The sequence below is a fragment of the Halichoerus grypus genome, chromosome 1 (assembly GCF_964656455.1).
Source record: "Halichoerus grypus chromosome 1, mHalGry1.hap1.1, whole genome shotgun sequence".
Taxonomy (NCBI): Eukaryota; Metazoa; Chordata; class Mammalia; order Carnivora; family Phocidae; genus Halichoerus; species Halichoerus grypus.
In genome coordinates this window covers 18,391,551-18,414,624 of record NC_135712.1, presented here as the reverse complement: position 1 = coordinate 18,414,624, position 23,074 = coordinate 18,391,551, and the positions used below count along the sequence as shown (strand labels likewise).

Below are 23,074 nucleotides of genomic sequence, written 5' to 3'. Positions count from 1 at the left end.
TTCCAACAACGTTGAGGAATAGCTGATATCAATGTGGGGGAGAAGCAGAGTCTTGAACATTCGTACCACCTATGTCACAACAGATTTCAGCAGTAAATTAAAGCTGAAGGAGTCAAATATGAGAAATGTCAAGTTTAGGATGACAGGGCCATATCCCAGTGTAGGTGAGCTTGGCTATATGTTGGGCTGGCATCTCCAACAATGCAAGCCAGTGGAAGAATAGAGAAGTCAGCACTGAGAGGAACCAGGGATGGTTGCAGAGGTGGATGTTTGCTTACATTATGATGCTCAGAGGGATAGGTCCATCTCAGCTTGACCTGGGCTGGCCTAGATTCTCTTTCAAGACTGAATGGGAGGTTTGGAATAGTGAGAGGAGAGCCCAGTTTTGGGGTCATTGTAGAAATGAAAGAAGTAGTGGAACTCACTATCAGGTGGGAAGTTGAACTGGTTCAAGAGAAGACTCTGGCTTTCATCAGGGAATACAAATGGCAGGCACAACCCTTTCATGAGAATGGGGGAAGGGTATGGCAGGTTGTCAGGGCCATAGATAAGGGGTCAGGGGGTAGCAAGATTTCAGATCCAGTACATTTCTTGGTTGAGATAAAATCAGTAACTGAGTGGAACTGAATCTTCTGACTGAGGGTATTAATTCCTATGGGAGAGAGGAGCTATGGAGGATGTGGTTGGAGTGACAGTAGTAGTATGGTAGTGACATAGGGTGACTAGCCTTCCTGGTTTGCACCGGCCTAGGAGATTTCTGGGACGTGGGCCTTTTGAGTTGTAAGACTGAGACAGTCCTGTTTTAACTGCTGGTCACCCTATGAGGAAATAAATGTATTCGATAATCTTGGTCAAGTGCCTCAAGTATTGCTCAGGGTTAAATATGAAAAAAAATAGCTCTTTATGTTTATACAAAATGTGAAATGTGGGCTTGGAAATAATTTTGGTGAGAAACTAATATTCACTTATTTTTTGCTGACATATTTAATCATAGAATCTTAGAATTTCTGAATCAAGATGGAAATTAGATGTCATTTAACCTCTCATTGTGAGAATGATAAAATTGAGAGCTAGGGAGATTCAATAAATAAGTCAAGTTTGGGTAGTTAATTAAGGGCATACATTTTTTTGCATCCAAATTCTTTACTTGGCCTCATTATTTTTTTTCTGCAGCACCTAAGGATTTTTCCTTTTTCCTCTTGGCAAGAGGGTTTAGGGGAAAGATCCTAAGAATTTTTCATCACAGGGGAAAAATAACCATTTTTTGTATCTATATGAGATAATGGATGTTAACTGAACTTACTGTAATCACTTCACAACATATGAAAGTTAAGTTTTTATGCTATATACCTTAAACTTATACAGGGCTGTATGTCAATTATATCTCAGTAAAACTGGGGGTGGGGGGAGAGTCTTTACCATACATAGGCTGATAGGTCTTTTTTCAATTAGGTTCAGTCAGCCTTCTTCAGAAAGTTATAGCAAAATCTACTATAGAACTCTAAGAATATTAGGTTGTAATGTTTCTATAACAGTTATTACTATTATTACTAACAACATGACCACCATTACCACAATTACTGTAGTATGGGGAATATAAGACCATGTTTGTTTCAACCCCAATTTCTTAGGTGGGTTGAAATGAAGAGCACCATAAATTCAAGGACTCTAGAAGTACTTCTTGGCTACTAGATATCTCTTCATGGTCCCTACCGTAAATCTCTGAGATGGATGCTTAGCTCTGGGGTCAGTCAATTTATTCTTTCCTACATGTTGTCATTTTGGTTACTGCCTGGGCTATAAGTCATATTCGGGCCTTCCATCTCTGCAGTAGGAAAAGAAATAGAGTACTGCACAGTGACCAAAGCTTCGACCCCATAAACTGTTACAAGAAAATTCCATACCTGCAGAGTGAGTGAAAATGACAAATAACTCTTTACGCTTCAAAGTTGAAAGGAACAGATCAATTTCAACTGGAGGGTCAGCCTGTCATTTTTCATTCCATATATTGTCAGGTCCATCATGTCCAGCATGCCCAGAGTAGCTCCTGGGGGGATTGTCTGCTACTGAGACTCACAAATAGAAGAATGTTTTGAACAAGTCCATGGATAAGATGTGTTCATACTTTAAAGGTGCTCCATCCAGGTGAGTTCTGGAGAAAAAAAAATAGTCCAGATTCTTCACCCCTTAAAATTTTCTCTAGAATATGACCCTTAAAATTATCCCTTGGTGTTTCACCAGGCCCCCTTCTAGGTTGGATTGAGAACAAATTTGATCTGGGTTAGGGGTTGAAAACATAGACTCATATTTTGGCTCTTGAACCTGTAAAATTACCAAATGCAGGTTAAGTAATTAAATATCCCCACCACCAATGTTGTTGTTGTTGTTAACATGACATCATGGATTTAATTTTGTTGAATAAGCTGATTTATTTGTCCAAACAGTGCCTTGACTATTTTGGAATTGAATAGATACTATTTTTGTGGAAAAAAAAAACTTCTCATTGTTTCCAGGGAAATTATGGATTTTTGGAATGGTGAAGAAAGAAAATGGATGTTACTAGAAGCCCAGAAACGACATATCTGGGATGGAAAATGTGTTCCTCCATAGTGGCATCGAATCAGGGGAAGGGAAATTGATGTTTCTGAATTAAATGTTTCATCCCTAGAATTCCAGGAAGTATTTTCTAAACCACCCCCAGAAACTTTAGTATTGCAAATCTCCAGGTAGTTCTAAAATGTCCCTTGTTGACCAGTAGGCAATTTCTAATGAAGAGTTTTTAAATTTGGCTAATGTCACCTCTATCATGCTCTTATATAAGCACCAAGTTTAATGTTATATAAGTGGTAATAACCAAGAGTTTCAGGCTTCAGTAAATATAAGGCCTATTAAGTACAAACTAAGTGAGGTTTATTGCTTTTGATACTTAATAAGTGTTTAGCTTAAAATAGTCACTTTTTTTTTCTGGTATAAAAGACCTTGCATGTACTTGTTGGACAATTAAAAATTAGCTTCATGAGAAGATCAAATTTAGATGGTTAATAAACCCACACTGGAACTGGGAGATTGCTTTCTCAGACAGAGTAAGAGTTTTTCCCTGTAATATATTGTTTTCAATAAAGAATCAGTCCCTACATTAACTATTCCAATATTCATTACAAAGGAAAACATAATAAAACATATCTTGTCGGATTAAGAAGCTCTTGAATCAACCTTTGGAAGACAAAGTGGAGCTTTTTTTTTTTTTTTTTTTTTTTTTTTTTTTAAAGGTTTTATTTATTTATTTGAGAAAGAGAGAATGAGAGACAGAGAGCACGAGAGGGAAGTGGGTCAGAGGGAGAAGCAGACTCCCTGCCGAGCAGGGAGCCCGATGCGGGACTCGATCCTGGGACTCCAGGATCATGACCTGAGCCGAAGGCAGTCGCTTAACCAACTGAGCCACCCAGGCGCCCGACAAAGTGGAGCTTCTGAATAAACAGATTATATTATGTAGGGCAATGCCAATAGGCAATCTTAATTATGCTTTCTTCCAGCATGTGATAGTATTTCCTATGAATTATTATGGACAAAAACCTGGGACAGCCAACAATAGTTTAATTTTTAGAGTAGCTGAGATGTGCAGTGGCTCTTTTGCTTTTCTATTGTGCTTAAGAATGTCTAATTTCATCATTTTCTTTAATTTGATTTAACTCATATTTGATTTTGTAATTTTATCAAGAATAAATCCCTATCTAATTAGTAAAACACAGAAGGAAAGTAGGGAGAACACATCCCATGGTTTAGGCACATGCAAATGAGCAGTATCTTCTTTTTGTGCACACAATGGAGGTTGAAAACCCGTACATATTTTCCTGTGCTGATACACTTTGTGAGAAAAGCAAGCCAAAACCATCTTCTATTCCATTTTTCCATGGATAAACATTTTACCCATGTTTTATGCACAAAAAGTTTCCTGAAAGTTTTCACTGTTTAGCTACTTTATATGAATAGAAAATTACATTCACTAAGGTTAGACTGGTTATTTGAAATGTCATTGATTAATCTTCCTGTAAAACAGATTTTCATTTCTCATGCTTGCTTAAAACATGGGAGAAACCATCAGTAAAATTAGCTCCTGTGTTTATAACAGACTTAATGGTGGTTTCTATATTTTGTGATATGGAAGTCTGTTTTGTAGCCAAAGTTTGATATAACATTGGGAAGCACTTGGGGCCATTTTGAGAAGTCTACCCAAATCAAGGAATTCCTCTGAAATGATCTCACAGAATTTGTCTGGATTCACCTGAGTGTGCTTCTAGACCAAGGCTTCTGCTTAAATATCACAGGAAAGCAAAATGCCTTTGTCAATTAGTTTAGTAGTCTGATGTATGATGCACACCATTCTACTACTTTTGATATATAATCAATTCGAGGTCACCAGAAATAGTTTCTAACCAACAGTTTAATTCCAACATTTCCGACATGTACTGTCGAAAATGTGACCAAGATAATGTGAGGCTTGCTTTCTGAACTTCTAATGCTATTTCCTCTATAAAAAGCATCTTTATGGGAAGATAATCTGTGACAAGCTTGACTTTTTAAGGTAATTTCTCAAAATGACAACTTTGCCATATTTAATTTATTCCCCCCCCCCCCCAGTCTATATGACAGGAATCAGCCTGACTATTAGGTGTTCTCACATCAAATAAGATGTCCCAACATTCACATGGTTCAAAATTCAAAAGGCATAAAGGAATATTCATTGAAAATTCTCTCTCCACCCCTGTCAGCCACCCAGTTTCATTTCCTGGAGATAACAATGTCACCAATTCCTTGGGTATCCTTCCAGAGAGGTTCTGTGCTGCATACATAAACATATACATCTATAGATATAAATATATTATATGCTGGGTATCCTCTAATGAGCTATGCGGAATGTACCTCAGAGTTGCCTGATTTCTATGTGGTGTTAACTTCCTCGTACTTCCAAACTGTGCATGCATCAGAATGTCTGAGTGGTTTCCTCAGGTGTACCAGGCAGTAACAGCAGAGAAACCCTGGGACAGGAAGTGGTGGGTCGGTGGTACACTGAGAAGAGGTGCCATGAAGCTACACTTGTGTTGAGGTGGGTCCTGAGTGACAGCTTGCAGTAAAAAGCTGAAGCAAGGGGCACCTGGGTGGCTCAGTCGGTTGAACGCCTAACTCTTGATTTTGGCTCAGGTCACGATCTCAGGGTCATGGGATCGAGCCCTGTGTCGGGCCCCACAATCGGCACAGAGTCTGCTTGAGATTCTCTCTCTCCCTCTGTCCCAACCCTGCTCATGCTCTCTCCTCTCTCTCTAAACAAATAAATAAATAAAATCTTAAAAAACAAAAAAGTTGAGCCAAGAGGACATGAGAAAAGGCACAAGAGACGCCCAGTACACAGGACATTCTGGTGTGAGTATGCGTAGCCAGCCCATCAAAGTTAAAGAGAGGGCAGGAAGCAGTTGTTGATACTGAGATTATAGCACAGACTCAGGTTTAATAAACTATAAGTCTAGAAAGAGACTCATCTTGAGAATTTTCACTCCAGGAACTGGTTTTTCCTACTAGGCTTTCCTAGTAGGCTTTTACTTTTCTTTTCTTTTCTTTTTTCTTTTCTTTTCTTTTCTTTTCTTTTCTTTTCTTTTCTTTTCTTTTCTTTTCCTTTCCTTTTTTTTGTAAAATATACGTAACATAACATTTACCATTTTAACCATGTTTAAGTGTACAATTCATTAGCATTAAGTACATTTATATTGTGCAACCTAGTAGGCTTTTTAGAAGTGGTGCATGGTAGAAATTTTCAAATTTTTGCTTATCTTGAAAGTTGCTGTTTTATGCCTATTTTTTTCACTTAGACCCTTGATATATTGAAAAATGTATGACTTTGAAGTCTTTCTGTGAATTCACCTTCTGCAGATCCCATGCCACGGAGATCATTAAAAGAATAGTGTCATGTCTAGAATTCTAGAACTCCATAGATGGCTGAAAAATTCCAGGGGCAAAAATAATTTAAAATGGCTGTTATTTTACTTATTACATTTTGAGAAATGCCACTTACTGAATTATCTAGACATGCGTTATTGATGCCGTTTATAAGTATGGGCAAACATCAAATTGTGCAAAGATCTTTCTCCTAAGCGGGAAGAGGGATGGTTGTTGATTCATGAGAGGTGTTGTCCTTGGATGAACTATGAAGTACCACATCAACTTCAGATTGTGTTGATGACAATTGGTAGAGATAGGATGTGTCTTTTGATTATATAATCCTTAGGAAGCAATATATCTTTCTGCATTTTAGTGGGTTTGTGCACTGGCTGGCATAGACATGATTTTTCCCCTTTAAGTCCACAATTCCTTAAAACATGCCTTGGAAGGGGCGCCTGGATGGCTCAGTCAGTTGAACGTCTGACTTGGTTTTGGCTCAGGTCATGATCTCGGTGTCCTGAGATGGAGCCCTTTGTCTGGCTCTGCACTCAGTGGGGAGTCTGCTTGAGATTCTCTCTCTCCCTCTCTCTGCCCACCCCCCCCACTCTCACACACACACACGCTCGCTCTCTCTAATAAATAAATAAAATCTTAAAAAAAACATGTCTTGGAAAAATACTTAGATAGTTTTCAATAATCGGTTATTTCTAATGGCACAAGTATTAAATACTAGAGTACTAAATCCTAAGAACATGAAGCATATTCCTCTCAAGAAGCATTTGAGCCTTCCTTTCTCTAGGATGGATGAAGCTTCTCTCTAATGGTGCCACACTACACATTTGTTTTTTTTTTTTTTTTTTTTTTTTTAAAGATTTTATTTATTTATTTGAGAGAGAGAGAATGAGAGACAGAGAGCATGAGAGGGAGGAGGGTCAGAGGGAGAAGCAGACTCCCCGCCGAGCAGGGAGCCCGATGCGGGACTCGATCCCGGGACTCCAGGATCATGACCTGAGCCGAAGGCAGTCGCCCAACCAACTGAGCCACCCAGGCGCCCCAACACACTACACATTTGTAAACTCCTACTTCAGCAACATCAGGTCTGTGTAGTTGGCAGACATATGCACACAATCATGCGCACAAACACACATTCACACAAACCACTGGTCAAGGATCTTGACAGAAAATATTTGTCAATATCTTTTCTAATTAAAATAAGGCAAATCAGAGTCGCCCTCCAACTTGCATACACAAGAATTTATAAGAATTGAGGTCAATGCTGCTGGTTGCTGTCTTCCTGTGTTTAGGCTACTGTAACAAATACCATAGATTGAATGGCTTGTAAACAACAGAAATTTACTTCTCACAGTTCTGGATGCTGGGGAGTCCGAGATCAAGGCATTGGCACATTTGGTGCTTGGTGAGAACTTGCTTCCTGGTTCATAGACAGCTGTCTTTTTGCTGTGTCCTCACTTGTTGAAAGGCGCAAGGGAGCTAGCTCTCTGGGGTTTCTTCTATAAGAGCACTAATCCCATTCCTGAGATCTCATTTCTCATGACCTGATTACCTCCCAAAGGCCCCACCTTCCAAAGACCCCACCTCCAAATATCATCACACTGGGGATTAGGTTTTAAAATAGGAGTTTTGGGGGCACACAAACATTCATTCTATGGTAGTTCTTAAAGCATTTTGTCTTGGGAAATGCACATATGACAAAATTTTAATCATCTCATGGTCATGTTAATAGTTTAATCGGAGCTCTTTGGGGAAATAATTTGCTGTCATTTTTTTCTGAACACACAGCCTTTCTTAAAGAATCTGTGGTTGGTATTTTTGACTTTGCAAATGGAACATAAGTAAATTGTTCAATGCCTTTGATATGCCGAACTAATCTGAGGATGTTACTGTGTCTGAGGTTTCCTGTTTTATCAAAGAGCAAGAGGGGCGCCTGGGTGGCTCAGTTGGTTAAGCAACTGCCTTCGGCTCAGGTCATGATCCTGGAGTCCCAGGATCGAGTCCCACATCGGGCTCCTGGCTCGGCAGGAAGCCTGCTTCTCCCTTTCCCACTCCCCCTGCTTGTGTTCCCTCTCTCGCTGTCTCTCTCTCTGTCAAATAAATAAATAAAATCTTTAAAAAAAAAAAAAAAAGAGCAAGAGAAATATGCTTCACGTTATGAGGAGCACAGATATTAGCAGCTTTGAAGTTATTTCTGTGTTATGTCCTGTTGGATTATTTCGACCATTGAAATATCAATTAATCCTGTAAAAGAATATTATTAGAAGACTTTATTATAACTTTTATACAATGTTTAAGGCAGTATTTCTCAGCTTGGGCACTATTGCCATTTGGGGCCAGATAATTCTTCCATTTTTTTTTTTTCAATTGAAGTATAGTTGATCAGGTTACTCTTTATTGTGGAGGCTGTAGGATGTTTAGCAGCATTCCTGCTCTCTAACCTCTAGATACTGGTAGCTCCAAAAATGTCTCCAAGTGTTGCCAAATGTCCCTGTAATTGGAAGTCGTGGGGGGGATGCTCACATTTTAGAATCACTGGCTTAAAGGAATCCCGATTTAGGCATGGTTTCTGGAGCTAGTTTCCCTCTCTCTCTCTCTCTCTCTTAAAGATTTATTTATTTCTTTTGGAGAGAGAGAGCAAGTGAGAGAGAGAGTGCAAACAGGGGGAGGGGGAGAGGGAGAGGAAGAGAGAGAGAGAATCTCAAGCAGACTCCCTGCTGAGCAAGGATCCCGACCAGGGGCTTGATCTCACAACCCTGAGATCATGACCTGATCCAAAATCAAGAGTCAGATGCTTAACTGACTGAGCCACCCAGGCGCTAGAGCTAGTCTTGATGCCAGGTGCATAAATCAAAGATGTGTAGGGCTGTAGCATTGTTAAAATATGGAAATAATTTTATACCAGTTGCTAAATGGTTCTTTTCTGAGTCCTCCAAATTCTACTTCTACTCTGCTCTGTCTCCTCCACATAACCCATTTCCCACTTCTCCACTAGGCAGAAACTCAAAGATTAAAACTGGCATAATAAGGGGACTCCAGGATCTGCCTTATCGATTGCTAAATTTTATTATTTATCTATTATTATTTACCAATTTTATTTTTTATATTTATTTTGTTGTCACTCCTTTACACAACTTAGAAGCAGCTGGGCTTACCATACCTCTCCATTCACAGTTGAGTCCTAGAACAGAAAACCAGATTGCTGCCTTTAGTTTGTTGTCTTGATAGACAAATACTACACATTTCCCTGTTATACACATCAACCCTCTTCAGAAATGACTGAGCTCTCCTTACCCCTGAGCTCATGTTAAACCACATTCTGTCTGGAGTTTAGTTTTAAGATGGGTTTGTTTGGAAAATTAATGGGAAAATATCCAGAGAGAAATTGCTATGCAAACTTACAATGCAGAAATAGTTTCAGCTGAGATGATGAAAAAGCTCTGTCAACTTGCACAGGATAGAGTCAATGGTAGACAGGGCTTGGAATCCATCTGCATGTATGTAAGTCACTCATTGACAAACTGCTCATGCATCTCCACAGAGTTAGAGACACTGCCAAACGTATTTATTCAGTAGTTACCATGGCTCTCAGCCTACACTCTTATCTGCAAGGTTATTGAGGATTTCAGTAGTTTCTTGTGGACTCCTTGGATTTCAGAGAATTGTTTGAATATGGAAAAAAAAAATCCACTTCTGCTTATGCTTTACATTAAGAATTACTGACCAATTTTCTGAAACTCTGAAAATTAAAAATCTCCTTAAAATATGTGAAAACCAATATTTTATATTAGTTTCTCTCTAGTTAGAATTTTAAATAACTATTTTTTCCTGATTATAAAAATGGACCATTTATCCCCAAAAAGCAATAAAAAAAAGAAATAATAGTACTCTTTCATCTAACGTCCTAGAGATAACAATTTCTTGTATGTATTCTTTGAGATTTTACATACAGATAATATTTTTGTTAAAGCAAAATGGGAGCATGCTCTAAATCCCCCTTTTTCTGCTTAATATAATATGGACATAAAATAGTTTTGCATGATTCACCTGTGGTAGCTGTAGACTATCTCATTGTATGGATGATCATTATGCATTATCCTTATGGATAATTATACTGGTTTTATTTTATGTTGTATTCAACATTGGAATTATGACTCTCACGCATACATCTTTGCATATTTGTTTTCTTTCTTTTAGATCATTTCCTTAAAGTGAAAACATAGAGTCAAAAGATATGCACATTTTGCATTTTGGTGTATGTTGTCAAACTGCTCTTCAGGAAGATCTGCCCAATTTCCGTTCTAATAGGGCATGAGTGTCCCCGTAACCCTTTCTTAGACACATATCTTTGGAAATCAGTTTTTTTTTTTTTTTTTTTTTTTTAAAGATTTTATTTATTTATTTGAGAGAGAGAATGAGAGAGAGAGCACATGAGAGGGGGGAGGGTCAGAGGGAGAAGCAGACTCCTCGTGAGCAGGGAGCCCGATGCGGGACTCGATCCCGGGACTCCAGGATCATGACCCGAGCCGAAGGCAGTTGCCCAACCAACTGAGCCACCCAGGCGCCCTGGAAATCAGTTTTTTAATACATGAAGAAAGCCACCGAAATTTTGAATTCGTGAATTGGTTTAGGTTGACTATGGAAGTTTGCGATTGTGTTTCCTTAAGTGATGATCATAAAATTGAACATCTTCCCAAGTGAAATCAGGTTAACCTACATTAGGAGGCTTTAGGGAGTCCAGAGAGAGATGAAAGTGAATTATATGTCTGGTTATTGAGAAATAAGACCGTATCAATATACCTTATGAAAGTAGTGTCAGCTGTGTAACTGAGCTGACTTTGGTTTAAATTTCTCCCTTAGAAATTCTGATCAGGAGCGGTGATGGTACTTAAGGACTTGCATTATTTTTATCACATTCAGTGACAAAGAAAAACCTCAGCCTCACTTTCTAGTGCTTCTTCTAATGGAGTTATTTTTGAGTCCCTTTTCTCCGATTGCTTTTGAGAGGCCAGAGCCCAAGTGAAACACAGTTTGGGTCTGGGTTTGATGTGAGATGGTTTCCAGAAATCAGGTCAGTAGCTCTCATTTAAAGGATAATGACTCCAGCCAGGCTTAGAGCCCTCTCCTCTGGCAGAATGAGACCCAGCCTAGGGCTGGATCTGGGCTGAAAGACAGCAAATAACACACTGGACTTTAAAATTTTTTTTTTTTTTTTTTGTCTCAGGCAGCTCCTGTGAGAGCATCTATCCTGTATGATTTTCTCTCCTTCCGCCCCCTTCCCCAGCTCTCCTGCAAATCCTAAAGGACAAAGCCAATTTGCTTTCAGAACTTGCCTTACAAGTGGACTCCCTGTAACTTTTGGAGGAGAGGGGGTAGTGGGGTAAGGGACCTAAATGTATTGAATACGTACAATATTCTAGCCTCATAGGGGACTTTTTTCATTTCCATGACAACAACATGAGATAATATGTTAGTCAGGATTCTTCAGAAAACAGAACCATGATATGTGTGTGTGTGTGTGTGTGTGTGTGTGTGTGTTTGTGTATGTGTGTTTATAGAGAGAGAGAGATTTTATTTTAAGGAATTAATTCATGTAATTTTGGGGGCTGGCAAGCTCCAGATGTGTAATGCAGACCAGTGGGCTGAAAACTCAGGCAAGGTTTCTACGTTGCGGTCTTGAGGCACAATTGCTTCCTCCTTGGGAAACTTCAGTCTTCGTTCTTACGACCACCCATAATTTGGAGTGTAATCTATTTTACTTAAGTTAGCTGATTGCGATCATTAATCATATCCGCAAATGCCTTCACAGCAACATCTAGACTAGTGTTTGTCCAAACGGCTAGGCACCTTAGCTGAGGCAAGTTGACATAGAGATTAACCATCACAGATAGTTCTTAGAAGTTTGCACAAAGCTATAGTCCATACTAAATGACTTACCATTTACAGATGAGGAAACCAAGGCTCACAGAAATTAGGTCACTTCAACAAAGTCCTACAGCTTGTAAGCAGTGGAACTGGGACTTTAGTCTCACTCTGACTGACTCCCAAGTCCAGTGTGTTCACTGTGAGTGCACCCACCCGCACACACTCTCACATGCATTCACGTTGATGCACACACCCACATATTCGTACTCATGCAGCACACTCAGTCACATGCACGCACCCCCTGTGCCCCCACACATGAACCTCTCTTACTTTTTTAGCCTGAACTCTGAAAATCCAGGTCATAGAAAAAGGGAAACTAACCCAGATCAGCTTTCATAATCATTGCTATCTAAAGGGGGAGGATGCACCATAGGGTGGGGATAAATTGAATCAGAAAGGAAGGCAACTGTCACACTAACAAACTAAAACCGTATGATTTTTTTCAGGGTATTTTTTAGGAAATATCCCACTATGGTTAGACAAGTGAAAATTGTTCAGGGATCTGTAGTTGAAGCTGAATCTTCTATGCACAGAGCTTAAGAGGAAAGTTAACAACCCTGTCAATTGTTTGAAATATTCTAAAATATGTATTTGGAAGCAGTGGTCTACATATTTCTGGAGCATTTTAGAATTTTTTAGACTGCTTTCTCACCCCTTCCCTCTTTTCAGGGCAATTAGGATATTCTATTTTTTTTCAGCTACATCTGAGGGTATTGAGTGTTTTGATAATTTCAATATTGGATTCAATTCATTTTCATTCTGTATGTATTGAAGAGTTGTGTGTTCCTTTATGCCACTCAGAAATGTAAAATGTGAAATTTAAAAAGTTAGAAATCAAATGGCATTACTTCATTAGAATATAATCATTCAACCCCTAAATCATGTTTTGGCTCTGAGTTAGGAGGTGGCATTGTTATTTCAGAAAAGAAGTTTGCAGAAATAGCAGTTTTTTGGAAAATGTCCATATTTTTCTTTTTTCCTTTGACTCATTTTATGAGGATAGCTTTGAGAGAAAGCCGGAAAATGCTATGAACTATTGACCCAAGGAAAATGCTGATCTTATAATGAAAAACAGTGTAGCTATTTTCAAATTGGAGATTCTCCTTTGAATGGTTTAGGCAGGTGAGCAATTGAAATCTGGTAATTCACATAGGAGACATTTGGCTGGTTTATAAATTTTATTTAGTAATTGACTAATTTGGGGCAAACAGTGATTTATATTCATAAATGTGAGATGAATTCTCTAGATTTTGACATTACCTCCACATCCATCTGCTTTGAATGCTTAAATGAGCATCAGACACATACACACCAAATTACTCATCATTGGAAATGTAGAGACTATTGAAAAGTTATAGCAATAAACTAGAAATTTCTACTTTGGACGTGCACACACTCCTTAAATTCATTTTAAAGGCGAAGGATAGTAAGATAATATTTTCCATTTTTATTTTCTATCTTCCCAAAGGCATGCACAAAGAATATTAAATATATACCACAAATTACAATACCTTTAGGAAGTGAAAGGTCCCATGCTGCATGTCAGTCTGACAGAAAGCTAGTAAAACATTCCATAAGAACATTCACAAGAACCAAGGACCTTACCAGTCCTCATATACTTTTAGTTATCACAGTCCTTCTTGTCTCTAGTCACCAGCCATAAAATGGATAGAATCAACTGTGTATTTTTGTGTAGTGTCATAGAGATTATAAACATTCAGAAGCATAGACAGAACCACACATTGAACCCGATTCTCCAGTCCAGGAAACAATAAATAGGATGGTAGAACATTTCAGAGAGAAGATCTAAAGACTTTTAAAAATGAAAATGAATGCTGGAGACCTAATTTTATGTTGTGAAATTTTATTTCTTGGTGTGCCTCTGGGAGGCTGGCTAAGAAAGGCTGGGCAGAACTTGACCAGTATTCTCCAGGCATACCGTAGGGGGATATTTAGAAGTAAAAAACAAAACAAAAAAACTTGAGGGAACCATAAATCCTCACTTGGAAGTCCTCCTAATTTTATTCCAGTGCCACTTCTCTGCAAACCCCTCCTCACTGCTACCCAACACCCCAACTATGCCCCAGTCCCCTCAAGATCCATGGCGGTGACCCAATTTCCAGAATTTTCTTTTTCATCTATAGTCTGAAAATATCCATTAGGGATGTGCTAGATGGAGCTCTGTGCTGATAAATTAATGCGTGTTATGATGGGACAGATAACCAGGCTTAATTTGATATGGTCTCAGGCTGCATATTTACCTTAACCCATATATCTCTTTTTCACAGCTTTCCCTCACACTCCACCACCGAGCTCCCCTGTGAGGATAAAAATGCAGTTATATAGATGAAAGCACATTGAAATTTGAAAAGCAATATACAAGTATTAAATATTACAGCAAAAGGATATATATATTACACAATTTAAATATTTGAATTAAACACATAGTAACACCATATATATGTATAGTGTAGTAATATATATATATATATTATATATATATATATGCCTTTCAGTGACTTCCTATTTCACTCAGAATGAAATCCAGAATTCTTACCATGGCGTAAAGCCTTTGCCTAAACTGTTCCGTTACTCATGTGACCTAATCCCCCTTTGCTCACTCTGCTCCAGCCACAATGGGCTCCTTGCTCTTCATCAAATAGGTCCTGTGTTCTCCCTTCTCAGGCTCTTAGCTTTTGCTTCTCCCTCTCCCCAGTACACTCTTGCCCTAGATATTTGCCAGCCTCACTCCCTCATCAAGAGATTTTCTGCTTAAATGGCACTGAATCCAGAGCCCCAGATCTTCCTATCAAAAACACAGACTTTTGTTCCCCAGCTCCTTTTACCTTGCTTATCTTCTTCAGAGCATTTCCACAGTCAATGCTTTATTTATTATTTTTATTTTCTCTCCTTATCCTTCCATTAGAATGAAGCTCCAGAGAGTTTTTGTTCCCTGGTAAAGCCCCAGCACCTACGATCCTGACTGACACATAGGACGTGTGCAATGTCTGTTGAATGAATGAAGGAATATTAATTAGTAAAGGTAGCCCCAGGTAGCACTACTCTTCCCTCCTTGTTTATTGAACTGATGATTTGTACTTTATTTTCTTGGAGCAGTTTTAGGTTTGCCGCAAACTGAAGGGGAAGGTAGAGAGATTTTTCATATACCCTCTGCCCTGACTTTTGTCTCTCCTACTAGCAAAATCTTATACCACAGCAGTACAGTGGCTGCACTTGGAGAACCGACGTTGACATTTCATCATCACCCAGAGTTCAGAGGTCACATTAGGACTCACTGTTGTTGCTGTACAGTCTATGGGTTTGGACAAATGTATACTGACATGGATCCACCGTTATAGGAACAGACAGAGTAGTTTCACTGCCCTAACAGGCCTCTGTGCTTCACCTATTCATCTCTCCCTCCTTCCTGACCTCTGGTAACTACTGATTGTTTTATTATTTCCATAGTTTTGCCTTTCCCATAATGTCATATGGTTGGAATCATACATCATGTAGCCTTTTCAGATTGGCTTCTAGAAAGGGCTTTTCCAACTATAAAGTACGGAGCCTTGCTAAAACTAACCAACAAGAAACCGCACCGTAGATATATATAACCAATGGGCTTCACAAAACTGAATGAAAACAGCCAACGTTAAGTCACATTAAAACAGTACAAAAGGAAACCTCTTGGGTTTAGAAGACAATTGTTCTTAAGGAAGAATTTTTGGATGACATGAGCTATGAGTCTAACTTTAGCTAAAGCACACTTTGTTGTATTTTGTCTTTTAGTGGTCCTGTCAGCCTTATGTGTCGATGAAGATCCTCTGTAACTTCCCCTGTGTTAACTGGTATGAGCCCCAGGCCTGCAGCTTCCTCTGTGTACACTCAACTCAGCTGAGCCACTTCACGTTCTACGATTTTAGCATTCCTACCTTTGAAATAACACATTCAAGCTTAATGACCTCTAAGGGTTGCTCCTTGGACTGATGTGACTTGACAGTTGCATTTGATAAATTCCTACAATTGAATTTAATAAATTAGTTTTGTAGTGACTGGTATTTTTTTTTTCTGGCACAGAATGTAGAGATTACTGTAATCTCTATAAGTCAAGGTACCAGGCCTATTTGCTTATTGCTTATTATTGCTTATTGCTTATTATTCAGGCCTCATTGCTATCAACTCAAAATTTAGTGTTTGACACAAAATAGGTCCTCAATAAAAATCTGTTGGTTGAATAAATGCCTGAATGCATGAATAAGTGAATGAAAGTGATTCTAAAGTGGGTGTCTACAAATGTACCAGGTTTACTTTTTAGTAACCTGATGGACTTTTCTGTTTTGTTCTCCTTAGTATTAAGTAGAAATATTGCCTCTACTATTTTAACTTTAATGCTATCTCATAGTTTTAGGGCCTGATTACTTAAATCCATGCTCCAGACATGTAAAAGCCACTGTTTTTATTTCCAAAGACATACTTCAAGCCTGGTGACATGAAAACAGTACCGCCTGATTGGATTTTCCCCTAAAGAATGGAGACCATAAAAAGGACTTATGTTCAGTATGTTATTCATACTCCCAACAACTTGTACATTCACAGGTTATCACTCACCTCTTCACCAACAATAAAATGAAGCTCTCCTTTGAATAGAATACAGGTTGCTGTCAGGTGAAAATATATCCTGGCTTGAACAATGGATAGTTGCATCCATCCCCTTGGGGGCAGCCACATGTGGCCATTACTTGGGTGAAACATAGCTATCAAAGCAAAATTGCAGTGAGGGAAGCTAAAACACTTCTTGAGATGTTCTTGCTGTGTAACCACCAGTCTCTGGAATTGGAAGAAGAGAATAGAGGCAGAACATTTATTAATACTCCTTTGTTCCTCAGACCAGCCAGTCAGCTGAGCACTTCATTGCCGATGGCGTGTGTTAGGGTCATTAACTATCGGAAACATTCAAAATTAATGATAACTTCATGTCATCATGGATTTGTATCTTTTGGGTGACTCTGAGGTACCTGAGGAAGGAAAATCTTGGAGAAAATTTTGGCTCCTGCAACATTTGGGGGCAGGGCAATTCTTTGTTTTACACGATTGCCATTTGTGCTGTACTAAATGCCAGGAGCATCTCTTTAGAGATAGTGTCACCCAAAATGCTACCACATTGTTCCAAAGGCTCCCTGGTTCTTGGTGGTAGGGTGGTGGTACCACTTCTCATGGTGAATCATGCCCATTAGGGAGGGCTGTATAGAAAAGGAGCAGAGAGGGAGGAAGATATTTTCTTGAGATGATCACTTTGAATTTAAGAGCTTTGGGCTTAAATCTAACTTTTATTATGGCATTTGGACAACTACATCCTATACCCTAGTTTGTAGTTCTGTAAAACATTCACTAATGAATTCAACATATACTTTTACTGACTGCCTATATTGCCCCAGACATTTTACTGGGTGTTGGGTATAGAGTTATGCATTAAATTATGCTTTAAATATAGAGACATGCTGCTGGTCTCAGGGAGCTTAAGGTCTAGTGGAGAAAGGGGACAGAACAGAAACAAGTAAACAGTATTTGATTACATCTTGGGATAAGTGCTGTGAAGGCAACACAGGAAATTGTGATGCAGAGCAATGCTAAGGGGTCACTGGAGACTTCCTCAGATCACGTTGTTAGGGAAGTCTTATCATTTGGTATTTCAACCGAGATCTGAAAATGAGAAACATGGGGCATCAGTATGTGAAAGAGCAGGAAAGAGTGTGACAATAACAGCCCAAACCAACAAGTGTGGAGAGAAGTGACACAGTGCAGTGAATAAAAGCAAGGACTTCAAGGTTCTGCTGGTTGCCCCTAAGAAGTATGCTTATCACCAGTGACTTTGAAAAAGTCTCCTCTCTCTTCTGTGTCTGTTTCCTCACCTAAGAAATAAGGATGTTACATAAAAATATTCCTATGGTGTCTTATAGCTCTGAGTCTATTGAATTGTTTCTATTGGCTTGTTTATTCTTGAAAGCTGCCACAAAGCAATTTATTAGTCCCTCCTACGATCATAGAGCTAGAAATGATCTTAGAGATCATTTAGTCTAACACCCTTAATTTGTTTTTAAGAAAACAGTGGCCCTGGGGAATTCTTCACTGTCCTGAAGCTGGTTATACTGGTAGAGCTGGGACTAGAATACAGGTCTCCTGCCTGCTTTCTCAAATAAATAGGTAATGAAATCCAGAGCAGTCAAAAAGAGACTCTGGTCTATTTAGTATATTAAATGATTCATATTCAGATACATTTTTTTTTAAGAATGAGCATTTCAGGGGTACCTGGGTGGCTCAGTTGGTTGGGTGTCTGACTCTTGATTTCAGCTGGGGTCATGATCTCAGGGTCATTAGACAGAGCCCTGAGTTGGGCTCTGCGCTCAGCGGGGAGTCTGCTTCTCTCTCTCTCCCTCTCCCTCTGCCCTTCCCCCACTTGCACTCATGCACACTCTCTCTCTCTCAAATGAATAAGTACATCTTTAAAAGAAAAAAGAGTGAGTGTTTCAATCAGGGCAAGAAACAAATGACACACTCAAACTGGGTAATTGGAAAAGAGTTTAATGAAATATGTAGGTAGAGTTTAGGGAAACTACAAGGCATGGTGAAGTATCCCCGGGCTAGTGTCAGTGGGGAATGTTGCCAGCCCTGGACCTGAATGGGGAAGAGGAGGGAGCCAGCAGAAACAGCTGCTTGGTAAAGATACCCCGTGGGAATTAAGACTTTTGTTTGAGAGTCACAGCCCAAATAAATACCCCAAGTAAATACCCTATCTTATTCTTTGTTTTCCTTCTGATCTCCTGAGGGATCTCCCTGTTGACCAAACTCAACCAGAAACCCAGTAGATAAGGGAACTCATTGATGTAGTCCATGCAATGTAGGCTCCCTGGGAAGAGATACAGGGAAGAGGGATGGAGATTTGATCTGGAAGGACAAGATGTGAGGTATGTGGTACAGAAAGGCTTAACACAAAGAGGACTTTTATTTCTATTCAGCATTTTGTTCATGCAACACTTTAGGTATCTTATATTATGCCATGTATTTGCTCAAAAGTTGTTATATAATGAATAAACATTTGGCCATTATTTTGGTTTCTACTGTCCTGTCCTTAAGCACTTGTCTACAGATTGCCAAAATGATAGTCAAATCACATAAAAAAATGAAATATATAATGACTTCATATAAATAGTTTGATAAAATTATTTTCTCTCTTCATTTGAATTTGACCAAACACTAGTTTCAGTTAAGTTCTACTTTATAGCTATTTATTCTTTACTGGGAGACATGGGCTAGTCATTGAAACCATTTATTTTGTTTGTAGTGCACAAGGCAGTTGCCCACATTGAACGTCAACTGTTCACTCCCAGCATGTCCAAAAGACTGAGTAGACATCTGGAGCAGATTCACTGAGATTTTATTTGTATGAGAAATGATGAAGTCTCCTGGGCAAGGTTCATCCTCAGGGAGGAAAGGGGCAGAATTATGTTCCCATAAAATGTCCCAGTTTTCAGAGAAGAGTGGATTTTTTTTTTTTTTGAACAATAAGAGCACAATGTCTATCACTAGAATTTGTCCTAAAGCTCTTTCCTTGTAGATCTATGTCTAAGTTTAAGGGAGAGGAGAGGATGTTAGGTCAAAAATGAAAGCAATATTTTCACAAGATAGCCCCTGAGATCTTGGGAACATGCACTATTGCTTCTTTGAGCTTAGCATCTTCAGAAAAAGAGCAGTTTTCCCAGTTAGCTCAAAGTGCAACATTTTCTTCATTTGTTAAGGGACAGAGAGAACATAGGAAGCTCTGGCATATTGGAGACTACCCTTTCAGTGGCCCAGGCCTCAAGGTGTGTGTTTGTCCTAACTCTATTGGCATCTGTGGCCAGTAGGTTTTAACAACAGCCAGAGGCGGACACGGCACCCCAGTCATTCTCCAGGATAGCTCTGCTCTGCTATTGCAATACCCAGAATTTCCTGCAGTGACAACAGTACTGGTGGCTGGGCACACCAAACCATCTTAATGGTGGTCCTTAGCAGCATGGAAGTGCCAAATGACCTTCATGCAATCTAGTGGTTGGCATATGGCTAGTCAATAACATCAGTCAAGGGGAGTTAGAGAGAAAGAAACTGGAAGATGCAACCTGATAGGAGTACCTAGAAATAGTCTCTGGGGAATCCTCTTTCTTTGTAGGAGTCTGGAAGTCCTACAGTAGCAGATGAGGCCCAGGATGGGGAGGTACCATTTACTAGATTGCTGTGGCCTGGAGAAACACAGACCTCATAAATATTTTAATTTTGACATTCATTCATATATAGCTTCATGATGGGCAAAACGACTTTATTCCTGGATTACTGTAAGACTTTGCTGTTTATGCAGAATTATCTAGAAGACTAGTACTGCCTTTTTCTTATTTAAACATTTTCCCTAACTATCCTACCATATTGTTATTGTCTAGTTTAATATTTTATTGTTTATCCGTATTTTTTTCTTTTAAAATTCTGCAGAGATCTTGAGTTTTCTTTTAAATGTATAACAGAAAGCTCACAACCAGTTCCATAGGAATATTGAGATATGAACAAAGTAGATACCAATTTTTACAGTTTTCATTCGTGCTACCAACATTCCTGACTGTCCCTTCAAAATTATTTGTTAAAAGTTTACATGATTTTGCATATGTCCCCTTCTTTTATCTCTTTTTTATAAATATTGACTCATCCCTTTGTCCTGGTCAAAAGGAAATATAGAGCATTCACAGAAAATTCAGAGTGGTTTCTGTATTAGTGAAAATCATGCCCTGGGAGATAATTGGGTGAAGGTGTCTGCTGGGACCAGGTGCTGTATCAGAGATAAAAGAGTCCTTTCACTCTCCATTTCATTCACAGTGTACATAATAACTGGAACTGAAGAAGACTAAGTGAGGAATTGCAACAGAAGCCCAAAGAGAAGAATATGAGTCATTAAGATTGTTCAAACACGTATAATCATCCACTTGGAACTCCAGCCATGGAAAGGCAGCTTCTGTGACCAGCCACAGGATCACCATGGGTAACCCTTACAAGCAAAGAGTAAATATGCAGATATTTCTTTGCATCATTAGCAGTTTATTCTCACTGGAAAAAAATTTGTTAAGACTATAAAGTGAGATACATTTACAGTTTCTAGATCTGCAAAATGGGAATAATAATAAGTATACCCTGGGATTGGAAGATTCAATGTAATTAAGTGTAAAGTGCTTAGAACAGTGCCTAGTACCAAAAAAAAAATATGATGATGTAAGGTAATAGATTTCTAAGGGTCATTTCATTTAGAATCTTTTTATAGTTGTATTACTCCTTTTCAGAACTTGGATAAATGCACTGTTGCTCTCTATACATATCAAATAATAAAAGCGCAAAAGTTGGTAGCCATTTTATTTTAAATCCTATTTCCAGCAGTTTTGTTTTTGCTTCATTTCTGAATATTCAGTGTTTTGTTTTTTGGTTTTTGTTTTTTTTTACAGACCCCAAAGAAATGGCACTGTGAAAACTGTGACATCTTATTTTAGTAAAAATGCCTTTAGTGAATCCTTTGGATACTGCTTCTGAAGTCTAAATTACATTGTAATCTATTCTATGGGAAAGGTGATTTATGAGGCAATTCTTTTCTGATATTTTGTTGGTATTAGCATCCTTTCTTGATTAAAACTCTCCACTGTGTAGGGATAGAGGCAACATACCTCAATATCATAAAAGCCATATACGAAAAGCCCACAGTGAATATCATTCTCAATGGGGAAAAACTGAGAGCTTTTCCCCTAAGGTCAAGAACATGACAGGGATGCCCACTCTCACCACTGTTGTTCAACATAGTACTAGAAGTCCTAGCTTCAGCAATCAGACAACAAAAAGAAATAAAAAGCACTCAAATTGGATGAAGAAGTCAAACTTTCACTCTTCACAGATGACATGATAATTTATGTGGAAAACCCAAAAGACTCCACCCCAAAATTGTTAGAACTCATACAGGAATTCAGCAACGTGGCACGACACAAAATCAATGCACAGAAATCAGTTGCATTTCTATACACTAACAATGAGACAGAAGAAAGAGAAATTAAGGAATCGATCCCATTTACAACTGCACCAAAAACCATACAATACCTAGGAAAAAACCTAACCAAAGAAGTAAAGGATCTGTACTCCAAAAACTCCAAAACAGAACACTTATGAAAGAAATTGAGGAAGACACAAAGAAATGGAAAAACATTCCATGCTCATGGATTGGAAGAATAAATATTGTTAAAATGTCTATGCTACCCAGAGCATCTACACATTCAGTGTAATCCCTATCAAAATACCGTCAACATTTTTCACAGAGATGGAACAAATAATCCTAAAATTTGTATGGAAACAGAGAAGACGCTGAATAGCCAAGGAATGTTGAAAAAAAGAAAACCAAAGCTGGTGGCATCACAATGCCAGACTTCAAGCTCTATTACAAAGCTGTAATCATCAAGGCAGTATGGTACTAGCACAAAAACAGACACATAAATCAATGGAACAGAATAGAGAACCCAGAAATGGACTCTCAACTCCATGGTCAACTAATCTTTGACAATGCAGGGAAGAAAGATAGTCTCCCAATGGAAAAAGGACAGTCTCCTCAATAAATGGTGCTAGGAAAATTGGACAGCCACATGCAGAAGAATGAAACTGGACCACTTTTTTTTACACCATACATAAAAATAAACTCAAAATGGATGAAAGACCTAAATGTGAGACAGGAATCCATCAAAATCCTAGAGGAGAACACAGACAGCAACCTCTTCAACCTTGGGCGCAGCAACTTCTTGCTAAACATGTCTCCAAAGCAAGGGAAACAAAAGCAAAATGAACTATTGGGACTTCATTAAGATAAAAAGCTTCTGCACAGCAAAGGAAACAGTCAACAAAACTAAAAGGCAACCTACAGAATAGGAGAAGATATTTGCAAATGACATATCAGATTATGGGCTAGTATCCAAGATCTATAAAGAATTTATCAAACTCAACACCCAGAAAACAAACAATCCAGTCAAGAAGTGGGCAGAAGATATGAACAGACATTTCTCCAAAGAAGATATACAAATGGCCAGCAGACATGAAACGATGCTCCACATCACTTGTCATCAGGGAAATACAAATCATAACCACAATGAGATACCACCTCACAGCG

General features: G+C 38.7%; 1 long non-coding RNA gene across 6 annotated transcripts in view; it reads left to right on the top strand.

The window, feature by feature from the left end:
* LOC118553267 (uncharacterized) overlaps positions 1-23,074 on the top strand; it is a 297,009-nt gene that overhangs the window by 215,187 nt on the left and 58,748 nt on the right. For 3 of the 6 annotated variants that reach the window (XR_013441523.1, XR_013441577.1, XR_013441538.1), the window contains one exon: positions 20,764-20,946. The exons of 1 other annotated variant lie outside the window; for it this stretch is intronic. This is a non-coding gene — a long non-coding RNA (uncharacterized LOC118553267). Of the gene's footprint in view, positions 1-15,657; positions 15,717-20,763; positions 20,947-23,074 lie in introns of all 6 variants that reach the window. 2 more of the 6 variants (XR_013441578.1, XR_013441564.1) reach the window with 1 other exon arrangement.